The sequence below is a fragment of the Carassius carassius genome, chromosome 1, assembly GCF_963082965.1.
Source record: "Carassius carassius chromosome 1, fCarCar2.1, whole genome shotgun sequence".
Classification (NCBI taxonomy): Eukaryota; Metazoa; Chordata; class Actinopteri; order Cypriniformes; family Cyprinidae; genus Carassius; species Carassius carassius.
This window is the reverse complement of record NC_081755.1, coordinates 26,019,597-26,032,226: the sequence shown is the minus strand read 5'-3', so window position 1 is coordinate 26,032,226 and position 12,630 is coordinate 26,019,597. Positions and strand designations below refer to the sequence as shown.

At 39.3% G+C, this 12,630-nt stretch overlaps 2 protein-coding genes across 2 annotated transcripts in view; both read left to right on the top strand.

Moving 5' to 3' along the window:
• The window catches only part of LOC132142881 (uncharacterized), a 55,369-nt gene extending 47,066 nt beyond the window's left edge, over positions 1 to 8,303 (top strand). Inside the window, exon 2 of the mRNA XM_059553071.1 lies at positions 8,161 to 8,303. The gene's annotated coding sequence lies outside the window, so the exon portion shown is untranslated. The remainder of the gene's footprint in view (positions 1 to 8,160) is intronic.
• cdc27 (cell division cycle 27) overlaps positions 1 to 12,630 on the top strand; it is a 364,243-nt gene that overhangs the window by 44,540 nt on the left and 307,073 nt on the right. The gene's annotated exons all lie outside the window — the stretch shown is intronic.

Below are 12,630 nucleotides of genomic sequence, written 5' to 3'. Positions count from 1 at the left end.
CACTAGAACACTAGGCCAAATACAGGAAAGACGTCAAATAAGTAATCAAGTGGTCAAGTGCAAAGATGGCAAGTGTGGGTATTTGGACAGTGCAACAGTTTAAGAAACAACAAATGCTGTACAAATTATAACAGCAGGAATGTTTGATAAAAGAGACAAACTATCACAGACTTACTGCTGCAAATGTTTGCAAAAAATTTTCAGCTAAAAATAAAAATAATAAAAAAGGGGAGAGAAAATAAAATTGAATTATATAAAGAATGTTAATAATGATCTGTGAGCTAAATATTTAGATATAAACTGATATGAATGAACTGCAAGATGAAAAAATACATTTTTTATTATTTATTTATTTTTAATTATTTTTTTTTTTTGGATTTACATTAAAAGGTATTAAAAGCATGGTACAGAACATATGATTACTGTGATATGTGTCATATAAAAGCACATAATAACACTAACATTACAGTAATACAAACATAGCTGGTTTGGTGATTATTGTATTGTTGTATTGATTACTAATATACCATAGTAAAACTACAGTTACTGTGGTAAAAACATAGTAAATGTCCCGTTTACTGTGTTTTAACTTCACATTTCATTTATTACTATTGTAAGTGTCGTGATTACCATGATTTTACTACAAATACAACTTACATCATTGAACTTACATGAAGTGAAATTAATATAAAACTGATCGAAGATGTATGGCAAGTCACGTGACAGATACTGTAGAGTTTAATCTCACTAATTAGCAGCTGTGTTCATTTATTTAAACACAATGAAACTCAAAGACAGCCGCGGATGACCTATATAATACAGCGATTAAACATATGGCACTAATCTGATTAATAAAGAAGACAGAATACATTATATAAAAGGCATTAAAAGAGCGAATTTATGACTACTCACCCAAACTGTGGAACTGATAAGCAAGTATCACGATGTGTGTGACTTCTTGAACGTGATTTCATAGCGATAAACATCTCATGTCCTCACGTCGAAATTCTGATGCCAAATGTTTCCCACTGAAAGCAATGAAGGACGTAGTGCGTCGATATTTCGACGCCAAGAGGCACATTTGGCGTCATAAAAGAGACGCTAGGGGCGCTTGACCATGCTTCGGTTTTTGATGCCTTTGGAGTGAGAATGGGTTGCGAAATCGCACAGTGTATGTCCGCCTTTAGGAAATAATACTTTAAAAAAGTAAAAAAATATTCAATCCGTATTGTAATTCAAGAGGGGAGACTTAAAGTGCTGACATCCAGTCATTATTTTTGTTCGGAAGGATTTTATTTTTGAGTTTTATACAGAAATACTGGATATGGTGAGTTATTTTGTTCCAAAGTTGTTCATTATAAAAATAAGCGCATGAAAACAGTTTAATTGTTTAATCTTTATTGAAATTGATGTATGTATGTATTTTGCACTGTATTTGTTAAATTGTCGAGATTGCTAATTAGCCTACACATGAGCTGCAGTTCACGTGGCTGCAATATCCGATACACGTGAGAGCCTGTATGGGAGAGAAAGAGAAAAGTTCTATCTATCAAAAATGGCGCCGCTGTGTGTGGCTCGCCGTTTACCTTTGCTGGGATTATTGCTAATTTGTCTGTTTCTACTGCTTGTCACTCGAAATGTGTCACCGTTGCTGGTGTATGACCGCCTGACTTTGTTAAGTATATGTAACTCTGTGGAGAAAGTGCCGATCTATGGCTCTGTTGGTCAGTCAGCCACGCTGCCGCCTTTCATCGCGTCCATACCTGCCTATCTATGGCGTGAACCCTGCCTGCCACTCCGCAGAAATTGCCGCAGGAAACGCGGGAAGAGAGGCGGAATACGTGTCAGGCTCAGAGCGTACCTGACATCATCCTCCACCTGCGATCGGGGTCATCCGTGTTTTGGGTCGTCAGCTGGGTTTATCGGCTGCAATGTGCGTTCTTTGGCATGCAATTACCGGTGGCTCCGGTCGATTGTACCGGGCTCCGAGTGCCCATCTCCCCGCTACTGGAACAGGAAGCGCTCCTCCAAGCGAGGCTGCGTGCTTGGGAATCTCCGCCCGCTCAGTCTTGCTTCCCAACGGACTGAAAGGCGCTCAATTCACATGGCGCTGATCAACACTAGGTCACTTACAAATAAGACTTTTATATTGAATGACTATTTTATGACAAACGCTCTGGACTTTTTGTTGTTGACGGAAACATGGTTGAAACCAGGTGATGACAGCGCCTTCTCGGAGCTCCTCCCCCCTGGCTGCTCTTTCTACAACTCCCCACGAGTGTCAGGTCGAGGCGGTGGGCTGGCCACGCTCTTCAAAAATGAGTACAGATGCCGGTTACTACCTGCACTTGTCTATAATAGTTTTGAACTTCAGCTGTTTGTGGCTGATCTAGATTATCCTGTATTGTTTGCAGTTATTTATCGCCCACCAAAGCCAAACAAAGATTTTATGCACGAGTTCTCTGAGTTTTTAGCTGATGTTGTTCCTAAATATGATAAGCTTTTGGTTTGTGGGGATTTCAATATCCATGTGTGTTGTCCCTCAAACCCACTTGCTCATGATTTTAAAACTCTTTTAAGTTCTTTTGGCTTAAATCAATGTGTGGAAGGTCCGACACATAAACTTGGCCACACGTTGGATCTCATTATTTCACACGGGCTCTCAGTTTCACTTGAAGAAATAACAGAATCTGGTATCTCAGATCACTTCCCCATTAGATTTGAGATCAGTATTCCACCACCCACTAGTAAACCTGTCTCCTCAGCCTCTAGGCGCCGCTGCATCACACCCTCCGTAGGTGTAGAGTTTGCTTCTGCGTTTATGGGCTCACAGTTTTATGCTATGAATGGTCTGGTCTCTCCTTCATCCCCAGATAATATTCTTTCTGTGTTTCTCTCCACAAGCACTGAAATTCTAGACTCTATTGCCCCTTTTCGGACTAAATCTATTAAACCTAAGGTGGATCCTTGGCTAAATGACACCACAAGGGCCCTTAGGCAACACTGTAGGCAAGCCGAACGAAAGTGGAAAAAGGACAAATTATTTTCTTCACTAGGTTTATTAAGAGACAGCCTAGCCACATACCAGAAGGCTGTGAAGGCGGCGAAGATGCACTATCTTTCTTCGGTCATAAATAGCAGTTGTCATGAACCTAGAGTTTTATTTAATACCATTAACTCTGTGTTGAATCCATGCACCTCTGATCCGACAGAGGTTTCATTTAGTACATGTGAGAAATTTCTTGGTTATTTTACTGACAAAGTAGCAGCTGTCAGGCAAAACTGCAGTGCTAATTTTAACGTGTTTGTACCTGCTGCTCCGGTGCTTTCTGCTGTTTTTGAGGATTTTAAGCCAGTTTCACTTACACTGCTTTCTGAGGTAGTGCAGCACATGAAACCCACCAACTGTCCGTTAGACATTGTCCCAGCCAGGATAGTGAAAGAAGTTTTTAATACCGCCATTGGGTCAAGTTTACTCACTTTAATTAATTTGTGTCTTAGTCTAGGTTGTGTCCCAGCTGCATTTAAACATGCTGTGGTCAGGCCCCTACTTAAGAAACCAAATCTTGACCCTTCAGTGTTATCTAACTTTAGACCAGTTTCTCATCTGCCTTTTCTGTCAAAGGTTTTGGAAAAAGTTGTTTTTATACAGTTACAAGCCTTTATGCAGAAAAATTCTGTCCTTGAAAAATTTCAGTCTGGTTTTAGATCACGTCACAGTACCGAGTCTGCACTGCTAAGAGTACATAATGATATTGCCTTGTCTGTGGATGCCGGGAGTCCTGCTGTGTTAGTGCTTTTGGACCTCACAGCAGCGTTCGATACGGTGGACCATGCAGTCCTCCTCTCTCGTCTTGAGCATTGTGTGGGCATTCGAGGTTTGGCACTTCAATGGTTTAGCTCCTATTTAGCAGATAGGAGCTTCTCTGTTATGATTGGTGAATGCTCCTCGTCGGCTGCTCCTCTTTCTTGTGGGGTACCCCAGGGTTCAATTCTTGGCCCAATCTTGTTTTCTTTATATATGTTGCCGTTAGGGAGTATTATAGGAAAGCACAATCTATCCTTTCACTGTTATGCTGATGACTTGCAGATTTATTTGCCTTTAAAACCGAATGATAATGTCGCACTTGACTCCCTACTTAGTTGTATCGATGATATTAGGATGTGGTTGTCACAAAATTTTCTTAGTTTAAATAATGAAAAAACGGAGTGTATCATCTTCGGCAACCCAAACGGTTCAGCGGTGAGTTTGGGGGCTTTGGCTCCATACCTTAAGCCTGCTGTCTGAAATTTAGGGGTTACTTTTGATTGCGACATGAAATTTGACAAGCAAATCAGCAATATTGTCAAAATGAGTTTTTTTTAGCTTCGTCTTCTAGCTAAAGTTAAGCCTTTTCTTAATAGGCATGATCTAGAAAAGGTGATTCATGCTTTTATTAGTTCGAGGTTGGATTATTGTAATGCTCTCTACGTAGGTTTAAGTCAAGGCTCTATTGCACGACTTCAACTTGTGCAAAATGCTGCCGCTCGGTTTTTAACAAATACACCTAAGCGTGTACACATTACTCCTGTCCTCTATTCCTTACACTGGCTTCCAGTACAGTTTAGAATAGATTTTAAGATTTTGTTGTTCGTTTTTAAGGCCCTAAATGGCCGAGCACCAGAGTACATAAGTGAGATTTTAACCCTGCGTGAGCACAGCCGGTCGTTACGGTCTTCAAATCAACTGGTTTTAGAAGTCCCAAGGTCAAAGTACAAGCGTTGGGGTGATCAGGCGTTTGCAGTTGCTGCCCCAAGACTTTGGAACAAGTTACCCCCTGATATCCGTACAACTGCAGATGAAACTCTTTTTAGGTCTAAACTTAAAACCCACCTGTTTAGGATGGCTTTTAATACATAGTAGTGGTGACACAATTTCCCTCTTGCTGTTTTCTTTTTTGTTATATGTATTTTATGATATGATGTTTATTGTATTCTATGATGTGAAGCACTTTGGATACCTGACGGTTGTTGTAAAGCGCTATACAAATAAATGTTGATTGATTGAAATGTTAGTCAATTTATGCAAATGTTACTGTTAAATTCTGGTAAACAGAAAGTTTATCGTAATGTAAGAAATACTTATCTGAAAGTATTTGGTTTTTGGAGTTGAAAACCATGTAAAATGATTGTTTTATTGAATCACTGGCTTATTTTAATAGGTCAGGTTTTTGTCGGTGGATTGTTTTGGATGATCCTTTGATGGCGAGCCACCCAGCTTGAATCTGAAGGAAGCAGAGGACAAAAGTTGAGAAGATTTACAAGAACTGAAACTTTTGCTTTTCTGTCCAAGAGGAAAGGATTTCTGAATACACTGTGGACAGTGAATTACTGCTACATTGTTGGAGTTGAGATAAGTGATTGAGAATCTGAACTTTATTTGATATCAGAACGTTTTGAACAGACTTGAACTGAACAGTGATCTACTTAAAGAGGATTCTTTAAGGAATATGTATTTCTTTCTTTTGTACAGTGAATGTGGGTTGCAAACCTGAAAGGAAGAGTTAATTCACTGTGTGGGTAACTGAGTGTATACCACCAAAGATTTGAGTACTCAAAACCCAGTTTAATTTTAATTTAAATTTTATATTGAAATTTGGTGTTTATTTTGTTAATTTACATTATTTTCTATACTATTTTCTTTAAAAAGGCCTACTTCATACTTTAATCAAAAATTTGATTAAAAGTACTATACTTACCATAATACTTGGTTGTGAGTTTCCAGTGATTACCCATCTCTAGAGAGCCGCTCCTATATTTTCTGATTAGCAGTTAGAACATGGTGAATACAAATAGTGGTGTCGATATTATGAGTGATGCCTATCCCAACAATATACTTAACTGAACAAAGCGTGTGCGCCGTGCAGAGGTGGGTAGTAACGAGTTACATTTACTTCTTACATTTACTTGAGTAATTATTTGGGGTAACTAATACTTTTCGGAGTATATTTAAAGATGGGTACTTTATACTCTTACTTGAGTAAATTTTGGGGGGAAAATCTGTACTTTTACTTCGTTACTGTGGGCGACGCTCCTCTCGTTACTTTATCTTAATGCAATAAATGTTATAAATGCTTCAGTTTATTCCAAACGCGCCGTCTACTTTTCTCTGGGCAATGAGCGATGCCCATTCGCGAATGATTCATTCTTTTGAGTCAATTCTGTTCAAAGGCTTGATCAAACCAATTGGCAAACGAGTGAATTGGTTCATGAATCAGTTTGAATGAGTCGTTCAGTTCCCTGCCGCACGCGTTGAGCGTCTGAAGTGGTTCACTCGGAGTTGTAACGTTTAAGAACAGAAAGAGCGTTGGAAACGTGGCTGGAACTGCACTGAATTGAAAGCAAATCTGCAAAGGCTATTATTTGCTAGCGATGGAGATCCTTAATAGATGAACACCCCTTACGAAAAATAACCATGGTTTTATTATAGTAAAACTGTAGTAACCCATGGTTTTTTGGCGTATTGACTACCATTTGTATATCCACAGATTTACTACAAATACCATGGTTAAACTATGGTTAATTTAGCAAAACCATGGTTAATTTGTGGTTACCATGGTTTAACTATAGTAACCATGATTTTTTGGTTTTATTTGTTGTAAAACCATGGTTAATTTTCGTAAGGGACCGTGTGTGCTGTCTACTGTTTAACAGGTAATAACTTGGGCTACATTCGATTACAGTACACAATACCACTGTGACATTAAATTGTACGTGTGTGGCTTATAACAGAGGGGAGTCAAGTTGAACGCAGCTTCCAAAAGACAAAAAATAGCCGATTAAGATTTTATAAATTTTAATACAATCACACCGGTGCGAGTACGTTCAGCAAGTCATATCATCAGCTGCTGTGTTCCGATGAGTAATGGTAATAGTAGTTTCTGAGAGTGATTGAAATCTAGACTGTCAGTGAAAATGATCTTTGATAAATGTAAATGTTATTTGCTCTCTTTCTGAACAATGAAAGATTAGTAGCAATATTTATATCACATTAACTTTCCATGTTAAATTCACATTTAATATAAAGTCAGTCATATTAAAAATATGTTATGGCATGACACCTATATCTGTTACTTAAGTAAACAGACAGGGTTTTATAATAAATTACATAAATTGGAGTAAAGGCTGATGAAATATATACATTTATACACGCACACATACATTACATACATTTTATCTATATATCTAAATAAAAATAGTCTCAGTATATATGACCCAAAGTAACTAGTAACTAACTACTTGAGTAGATTTTTTATCCGATACTCTTTTACTCTTACTCAAGTAACTATTCAAGACTAGTACTTTTACTTTTACTTGAGCAAATATTTCTAGAAGTACTTTTACTTTTACTTGAGTACAGTTTTTGGGTACTCTACCCACCTCTGGCGCCGTGTTACAGAAGCCTCTCCGCCATTGACGTCTATTCAGAAAAGGGCCTCTTGGTTCCGTTCCATACCTCCAAAGTGTTAGTGTTCGCTATCACAATTTTTTTGTCTTAAAGGATTAGTTCCCTTCCTGAATAGTATTTTCCTGATAATTTACTCACTCCCATGTCATCCAAGATGTCCATGTCTTTCTTTCTTCAGTCAAAAAGACATCATTAAGGTTTCTGAGGAAAACGGTCCAGGATTATTCTCCATTCAGTCGGGATCAATGGGTTGTATATCTGTATTAAGTTCTGTATCAGTTACAAATTATCATTACTTACCTATAAGGCCCTAAATGGTTTAGCTCCTGCATACCTAACTAGCCTTCTACCATGCTACAATCCATCACGCTCCCTAAGGTCACAAAACGCTGGACTTTTGGTAGTTCCTAGGATAGCAAAGTCCACTAAAGGAGGTAGAGCTTTTTCACATTTGGCTCCCAAACTCTGGAATAGCCTTCCTGATAATGTTCGGGGTTCAGACACACTCTCTCTGTTTAAATCTAGATTAAAAACGCATCTCGCCAAGCATTCGAATAATGTATCTTAAATTGTGAGTGTAGTTGCATCTGATCAAATGCGCATTTTTATTCTTTAGCTTGGGTTAAACTAATTCTTTTTACTTTGTTGGAACAGCAGCTATGCTAATGATGTCTCGATTTTTTTCTATGTTTTGCCACGGGATGTAAATCTAGGATATACACAAGCTCCAGTCTGGATCCAGAACATCTGAGAAGAGATGATGCTGACCCTCAGAGGACCTCAGATGATGCTAACCCTGAATCAACAAACATAACTAACAAATATTGCTACAAGTGTGACTGCATCATATAATAATTATTAATTATTAATAATATTAATAATGTTCATCATCTGGCTGACTACGTCTTGTATTAACTTTTCTACAAATCCTGTCATATGTTCACAAACTGACAGTCACCACTTATAATCTATTACTAAATACTGTAGAAACATAATTTTCTGTAAAGTTGCTTTGTAACGATTTGTATTGTAAAAAGCGCTATACAAATAAATAAACTTGAATGTCCAAAATGCAGTTTCAATTCAGCTTCGAAGGACTTTACAGGATCCCACCTGAAAAAAAAAAAAAAAAAACTGAGATGTTGGACAATTTTGAAGTTGGGGGAGAAATGGGATGGAGTTTTTCACACTACTCTACCTTTTTGAGCTGTCATACACAGAAAACTAACCTTGTGTGACCTTTCCAACATGATTACGTAATGCATGAACATGTACATTGCAGAGCTAGTGCAAGACAAGCATTTGTGGTTAAAAAGTATTTAATTATTATTATTTTTTTTTTTTTCAGAAAAAAAATAAAAACTGGATACGTAAACACCTTTGCTCCTTGGCTGAGGTCATGCAGAGCCATTTGAAGTTGCACTGAAACTGCAGTTTGGGCCTACATTGATACCCAATCAAGTCCACTTTATGGAAAAATCCTGCATTTTTTTTTTTTTTCTCAAAAAATATTTTCTTTATGTTATTATTCTTATTTTTTTCAACTGAAGACCACCGTGTAATCCCAGTCATTTGCACTCTGTTCTACTATGTCTTACTTTAAAGTACAATAGAACACAAAACTGTTAATTTGCCCACAAAACTCAGTTATTTAAAGCTGCTTTTGACCGTGACAGAGGTGGTTTTTGTTATAAATACTACAAGGCTGACAGCGGAAACATAACCACACTATACTCCTCGTGTGAGTTATGTCTCACTCTGTCTCAACTGCGTGGAAATTTAATTATCAATATGCACATAGGTTTAAAGTGCAGTCTTTGTGTCCTGGACAATGCAACAAAATCTAATGCATGCCATTGACTCTGTCTTGTTAATGGTGGGGTTAAATAGGTTGTTCTTTGCTATTTCAAGTAACCAGCATTTTGAATTACTGTGATCTGTGATGTGAAGTTAGCATGGATCAGAAAATGACCAAATCATCATTCATAATCTTATTGCGTTGTGAATGCTGACATTGAGTTAAACAACGTACGGCCAGAGGACTGAACTCTTAGTAGCATCAATTAAACAAAAGCACGGTTCTAGAGCAGTGCGTCAGCGAATTGTCTTTAAAAGGTCTATCAAATCCAAATAGCTTTTTATGAGATCAATGCATGCCATTTGAGATGGCGATAAAAAGACGTAGGGATGGAGCCCTACGCATAAACAATCAGATGGAAATTACCTCTCCTCCTCTCTGTTTTAGAAAACAAGTTAATTTGCATGTTAAGTGGTTCTAACCGCAGACAATAATGGTAGGAACAAATGTAATATTTATCACTGGCATCATCGGAAACTAATGTTGAACCTTATAATACCACAAGGAACCAATACTTCTTGCAGACCTGTTTCAGTTAATTTAGTTTCCATTAAAATTTGATCACACAGGGGAAAATTACCTCCGCATAATCCAAATGAAAGTATCATATTTACATGCACCCAGCCAGAGGTCTGAGCGGTTTTGAATGAGTGCATGAGAGTGAATCATGAACCCCCATATGAGAAGCACTGACCTGATGTGAACATTAAATCTTGATAGTAATATACATACTATTATTTAATATTCACTCCTGATAGCCTGATTAGCTGTTCCTGCTGAATTGTTGTATGCATTTTAGCTTCTTGCATCTGGGTTCTGCAGCTGTGTTGGTAAATGTAGAGGTGGATTTATCTGCTTAACTGGTCTTTGAATAATGACATAAATTCTAGTTCACATCTTCAGCTAATTTTGATCAAGAACTGTCAAGTCATCTTTATTTATATAGCACATTTTACAATACAGATTGTTTCAAAGCGCATACTGAACAGGGAAGTAACAATTAGTGATGCCAATTTAATCAAATATAAGATAAATCCAAATTCTACTCTAAAGCAGCTCCAAAAAGACAATAGTATAATTATTCAGCTCCAGTCAGTTCAATGGGGATTTAATTCAGTTCAGTAACAGTGTTGAGGATGCAGAATTTGTCAATTCTAAACAAATTTGATTTAGCTAAAGTAGCTATACTGGAAATTACTGTACAGGTGTATCAAACAAACAAGAAAAAAAAAAAGAAAAAAGAATATTGTGAAAAAGTTTTTTTTTTTTTTTTTTTTTTTACTTATTTCAAAATGTGAAACTTTCTTATATTTTAGATTTTTTTATTTTTATTTTGATGATAAGAGCTTACAGCTTGTGAAAGTCAAAAATCCAGCATCTACCGGTAAAAATATTCGAAAATTTCCTAAGACTAAATAAGAAAAAACATTTTTTTCCATACATGCAGAAGTACACTATAGTAATAGGTGGTATAAGTTTAACGAGGAAACATGCAATCATTACTTTAAATAGCTACTTGTTTGACCCTTATAAAAAAAATATGTTTTTTTTTTTTGGCGTAATGACACATAGTCAGGTCAATTAAGAGACTCAAGTAAAAGTACATATATCTTACCAGAAAATGACTTTACTTTGTAAAGTATGTGCTATTTATTGTACTTAAGTACGAAAAGTATTTTTTAAATCTTAAATGTACTTAAGTATTGAAAGTAAAAGTACAAGTAAATGCACAATGGAAAAGAAGCAAATAAATCTATATAAAAAATGTTCATGCACAGTTTGAGTAGCAAGATTGTCTTCAGTTTTAACTATTTCTTCCATTTTGTATTTTTGGGTAAGAATAAGAAGCACTTCATCCAGTACTTAGTATCTTCCATTCCAACATAAGTAAACATTTTTGGAATCTGCATCTGAAATAGCATTTAGCCAACAGTGTATGTGTTACGTTACGCTGCCGGAAGGAACACGGAGCCGAGGATAAACGAAATAAGGCTTTATTAAATCCAACACAGGGGATATCCAACATGGAACACATAGGAAGACACACGTAAGCGGTTTGTAGACCCGACAAAACTGAACTGAAAGGACAAGGCTTAAATACAAGGGATAATTGGGGAAACACAGGTGGATGGAATGACTAAATTAACCGGGACATGGAACACATGGGGAATAAAATAGACACACCTGGGAACTAATCAAACCAAACACGGGAGACAGAAACTGGGTCACAGGGGCAAAAGCACACTAAATGAGTCCAGGGGTGTAACATTACTCCCCCCTCCCGGTAGGTGCGTCCTCGCACCGTAGAAACAACAGAGGGAGGCGTGGGTGGGAACTTGGGAGGATGTTCCAGTGGAGGACAGACTCCCAGGAGGGGGCCAGCTGACAGGGACCACGGAGGAAGGAGCCAGGGAGGAGACAGGAGCAGGAGGAGCCAGATGGTCCACCAGAGACCAGCCAGGACGGAGATCCATGGTGGAGTCGACGGCGGGAGGAGCCACGGTGGAGAAGCGGCCGACGACACCAGGGGTCCGACAGTAGGAGACTGCACCGGTGGGTGAGGAGCCCAAGATGGAGCAGCGCAACCGCTGAGCCAGGGTGACGTCGAGGATCCCGAGGGCCTAGGTGGAGCAGAAGGCTCTGGCGACCAAGGCGGAGACGGGGTCCTGGAAGACCGCTGTGGAGCCGGAGCGACCGAGGATGGAGGTGGAACCAGAGGGAAGGAGGAGCCTGACAGAGCCGGAGGGATGGAGTGACGAGGTGAAGCCAGAGGAGTGGAGTTCTGAGGCGGCGGATGGTCGACAACTGACAAAGGTGGAGCCGGAGTGACGAGGGAGCCCGGTGGAGCAGGTGGGATGCCAGGCCACGGTGGAGGCGAGGGAGCTAAGAGCCAAGGCGGAGCCGCTGGGTCGAAGGACCGAGGAGGAGTCCAGGGCTCGGAGGCTGGAGGCGGAGACAGGGCCTTAACACGCCAAGGCGGAGCTGGACACTGGTAGTCCAGCGGCGAACCATCGCGCCCAGATGGCGCAGACTGAGGGTGAGCTGCGGGACTGACTGGCACCAGCAGAGAGGAGGTCGATGAACGGGCTGGTCTAGGAGGAGGAGAGAGGGGAAGGATGGGAGGAAACACAGGAGGATCAGGGCTGGACGGAACCAGCGGAAGTGGAGTAGGGGAACTGGCAGGTCTAGGAGGAGGTGGGAGAGAACACAGGAGACACAGGAAATTCAGAGCTGGGTGGAACCAGCGGAGAAACAGGAAATTCAGAGCTTGGCGGAACCAGCGGAGACACAGGAAGTTCAGAGCTGGGCGGAACCAGCGGAGACA